Source organism: Cebus imitator, unplaced genomic scaffold (genome assembly GCF_001604975.1).
Source record: "Cebus imitator isolate Cc_AM_T3 unplaced genomic scaffold, Cebus_imitator-1.0 Scaffold331, whole genome shotgun sequence".
NCBI classification, from domain to species: Eukaryota; Metazoa; Chordata; class Mammalia; order Primates; family Cebidae; genus Cebus; species Cebus imitator.
The window spans coordinates 2,479,947-2,484,881 of NW_016107646.1; the positions used below are offsets into that span (position 1 = coordinate 2,479,947).

Here is a 4,935-nt window from a genome sequence, read left to right on the forward strand (position 1 = left end):
AAATATATTTATATGAAAGTTTCATTTTCAAAATCTGATGGCACATACCTGTAATCCCAGATACTTGGGAAGCTGAGGATGGAGAATTGGTTGAACCCAGGAGACAGAGGTTGTGGTGAGCTGCCACTGCAGTCCATCCTGGGAGACAGAGAAAGACTCCATCTCAAAAACAAACAAAACACACACACACACACACACACACACACAAATAAACACAACACAACAAAACAAAAAAATGTGAACAATAAATACAGACGTGAGGCAGTGTTGAAATATACAAGAGAGAGACAAAGAAGGACATGGTGGATATTTAGATCGAAGTATTAGAATAAGTACTAGTAAAGCAAAGTTTTTTCCATGTATTATATCCGTTAGCAAAAATCTGACTAAAAATAAATTCCACAGATAGGGGCTTATGTTTTTCAAACAACATGAAGGTTAAAAGTACAACAATGGTGCTGATTCATCAGTTCAGTGATGTGATGCTGAGGCTAACATTTCGACGGTTCTCTTGGCCTTTCCTTATCATAACAAGATGATTGCCTCAAGAAGGCTGCCATGGCTCCAGGCATCACACCACTTTCAAGGAAGGAAGAGGAGAAGAAAGGGGTCACAGTGGGAATGTTTTCCCCTTTTATCAGAAAAGCAAAAGCTTCCTAAGTGTAACTATGTCATATGTTTTTCCTGGCTGCAAGGGAAGCTGAAAAAAGCATTTTAGAAATGGAGGTAGGCAAGTGAGAATGAGAAGGCATATCAGCCCGACAACAGTGGGTGCCACTGAGTGCGTGGCTGGCAGTATTCATGTTTTGTTGATCTCATTACAATGAATTCTTGAAGCCAGATGCTGCTACACAACACAGCATGCTTTCTCAGCCCATGTTCATATAAGAATCATGTAGAACTTTGTGTTTTAGAGAAAATAATGCGGAACATTCCTTTTAATTATGTCTTGCCATCAAGTAGGGACTACCCCTTCTGGCCATCTCCTTCCTCCCTGTCTCAAACACTCAAATACTCACAATTAAATTCTACTTAAACTCTCCAAGAAAACCTATCAAATTGCCCATGAACTTGGATGAGGAAAACCTTCCTGTTTCCTGAACATCGCATCTATTCCAAGGAAGAATCTTCAAAGTCAGCCAGCAAAGAAATTGTAGAAAGTAACACATATAAAAAAGAAAATTGGTCAGGCACAGTGGCTCATGCCTGTAATTCCAATGCTGATGGAGGCCAAGGCGGGAGGATCACCGGAGGCCAGGAGTTCCAAACCAGCCTAGGCATCATAATGAGATCCTGCCACTATTAACATTTTTTTGAAAAACCAAAACTTAGCTGTGCATGGTGGCATGCCTTGGTAGTCCTAGCTACTTGAGAGGCTGAGGTGAGAGGATCACTTGAGCCCAGGAGTTCGAGGTTACAGTGAGCCATGATTGTGCCACAGCACTCCAGCCTGGGTGATAGAGAGAGACGTCATCTCTTAAAAAAAAAAAAAAAAGAGAGAGAGAGAAGCAAGAAAGAAAATTACAGAAAACTTTTGAACGCCCAGTGTAACCTCCTAAAAGAGATTTCTGCTTTAAAACATGAAGTGATCTTTCTTACCCCTTTACACTGTGATAAATAATAGTATACCTAGAATTAGTCCAACAGGATCACTGCTTTACCCGGCCTCCATATCCGGGAACATTTATAAAACAAGGAAAGCACAGCAACTTCCTGCTGCAATCGAGCAGTGGCCCATCCTCCTCACATGACCCACCACCAAGCTCCCCCAGGCTCTTCAGCAAAGCAGTACATTAGGTAGCTCAAATGGGTCTGGTTTACCTCTGATTCCAAGCGGCATGTGCAACAGAGTATGTTCCAAAGTGAACCGTGCTTCAGAAGAGTGGGTTTTGGTTATCACAGGCTACATTCAGTTGCAATTAGCAGAATATCTAGCAGAATTTCTCCTCTGTGGTACATGCTTATATAGAAACAAAAGAACCAGTTACAGAGTGGCCATTGGCACTATGACACCTGTGAGTTGCATCACTACTAAAGACCTGACCAGGGGTCATAGTATCCCAGCTGAGTTTGAGAGCAGGGCCTCCTGTTATGGGTCTTCTCACGCTGAAGAGGGAAAAGGGAGCCCATACAGAGGCAAAACATTTGGGCCACGTGGCGAGTTGTGTACAGTGAGGCCTCCTAGGCCTGTGTGCTCCCCAGCTCAGCTATGCCCAAGCTCTACTTTCAGGAGAAAGCCTTCAGAGGGAAAGACTCATCTCTGAGCCTGGAATCCACTTTGAAAAGCCCACATATGTTGCCATAAAAGGGATGAAGTACTGATACATGCTACATTATGTTGAGAACACTATGCTAAGTGACAGAAGCCAGACACAAAAGGTCATGTTATTGTACGATTCCATTTGTATAAAAGGTCCCCAGTAAGCAAATCGAAACAGAAAGTGGATTAGTGGCTGCCAGAAGCTGGAGGAAGGTGAGAATAGAGAATAACTGCTAACTGGTATGGGCTCCTTTTTTTTTTCTTAATACTTGGTGTATTTTAAATGTTTACAGGCCGGGCGCGGTGGCTCAAGCCTATAATCCCAGCACTTTGGGAGGCCGAGGCGGGTGGATCACGAGGTCAAGAGAGCGAGACCATTCTGGTCAACATGGTAAAACCCCGTCTCTACTAAAAATACAAAAATTAGCTGGGCATGGTGGCACGTGCCTGTAATCCCAGCTACTCGGGAGGCTGAGGCAGGGGAATTGCCTGAACCCAGGAGGTGGAGGTTGCGGTGAGCCAAGATCGCGCCATTGCACTCCAGCCTGGGTAACAACCGCGAAACTCCATCTCAAAAAAAAAAGAAAAAAAAAAGTTTACATTTAACAAGTGAAAACTATTAGCACAAATGATTCAATAATATATTGCTATTTACAAGATACCTATAGAGATTCCTTTCCCAATTTTTTTCATTGTGGTGTTTACCAAAATTATTTTTATTGTGGTAACCACAAAACACAAAACACGCAATTTACTATCTTAACCATTTAAGCATACACTTCAGTGGTATTAAATGCTTTCCTAATATATGTAGCCATCTCCACCAGCCATATCCATGTCTTTTTCCTTCTTAGAAATTGAAATTCTGTGTCCATTAAACAACTCTCCATTCTTCCTTCCCTGAAGCCCTTGGCGACCACAATTCAACTTTCTGTCTCACTGACTTTAACAACTCCCCTCATATAAGGAGAATCATACAGTATGTATTTATCTTTTTGTGGCTGGCTTATTTCATTTAGCATACTGGTTTCTTTTTGGGGTGAAGAAAATGTTCTGGAATTACAAAGTGGTAACAGTTGTACAATATAGTGAATGTACTAAAATCCACTGACGTGTACACTTTAACATGGTGGATTTTACGCTATGTGATGTATCTCTCAAAAATGCTTTTAAAACGCTCATATAGGGGAGGATAATAATTGAAAAATAAATAATAAATATACAAATCCACAAATGAGATAGATTAGCACATATTTAGTGAGGCGGAATAGGGTGGTAGAAAAAGTAGTGGAATGGAAAACAGGAACCTCATAATTTACAGCATGACTTCAGCCTTTCCTGCCTCCTTACAGAAACCTAACGACGTCCTTAAAGAAACACTAAGTTTCTGTGTTCACCAAGAAGGAAACAACAGACACTTGGGTTTCTTTGAGGGCGGAGGGTGGAAGGAGGGAGAGGATTAGAAAAAATAACTATTGGGTACTAGGCTTAAGTACCTGGGTGACAAAATAATCTGTACAACAAACCTGCATGACATGAGTTTACCTATATAACAAGCCTGCACATGTACCCTGTACCTAGAATAAAAGTTTAAAAAGAAAAAAAAAGAAACACTAAGTTTCTTTCCACTTTTTGTATCTGACAATTTCAAAATTTCCTTCTAGGGCCTCCTCCACCCTTCCCGCAATGCCATGCTAGCTGTTGGACCTGCAACCCTTGCCTTCCTCTGTGCCCAGACCCACACAAACAGTGATGAAGCTTCGCAGCCAGAGGTGGGAGAGCCACCACCAGGACAGTGCTAGCATTGGAACTGGTCCTCCTTTAAGTGTTTATGGCAGTGGAAACTTGGTCTGTACCCAGAAGAGCCCAAGACGTTGTTTCTTGAGGGCATACAGCTTTTAATGACCATTGAACAAATGCTACATGATTTAGCACTGAGACAAATGGGAATACATCAGCCTTTGTAAGGGGGTGAAGGTGGCTGACATTTTTGCTTATAATCATGGACTTATTTGGGTAAACTACGTACTAACGGTTTACAGTTTTAACTTTATCTTATTAGAAGGTCTAAAGGGTTTTTGGTTATAAGCGGAAAATGTAGAATGTCTTAAAAAAAAAAAAGGGGGAAATAAGAGTTTTTTTCACTCTTAGATTTTGTGTGTGTGCGTGTGTCTGTTTTATTTTGCACTTTCTTCCACTTGAATACTGCATTAGTGATCCTTACAGGGGGCCAACATAAAAAAGCCCCAAACAATAAAAAACTATTAAATACCTTCATCGTGTTGTGTAGCCACCTCTACCATTCATCTCCATATATCTTTTCTTCTTACAAAATTAAAACGCTGTATCCATTAAACAATAATAACTTCCCATTCTTGCATCCCCTCAGCCCCTGGCAATGACAATTCAAATTTCAGTCTCACTGACTTTGACTTTTTTAGTCTGAAAGTCTAGAGACCTGGGCTTTAGGTCTGCATTCAACATGGGCTCTTAAATTCATCTGTTAGGTCATTGATTTGCTCTTATATTAGAAAAATTTACCATTCAGAGGCCTTTGTGAATATGTGAGAATATACTTGAAATAGAGTGAGCAACAAAGGAAAGTGTGATTAATACCCATCTGTGTATTATTCTCATTAGTCACATTATTTTTTACTCTCCAAACCTCCACAGAA

General features: G+C 40.9%; 1 long non-coding RNA gene across 1 annotated transcript in view; it reads left to right on the forward strand.

Moving 5' to 3' along the window:
- Positions 1-4,410, forward strand: part of LOC119467782 — a 69,001-nt gene extending 64,591 nt beyond the window's left edge. Inside the window, exon 2 of the long non-coding RNA XR_005196404.1 lies at positions 3,925-4,410. This is a non-coding gene — a long non-coding RNA (uncharacterized LOC119467782). The remainder of the gene's footprint in view (positions 1-3,924) is intronic.
- Positions 4,411-4,935: the final 525 nt, after the last annotated feature.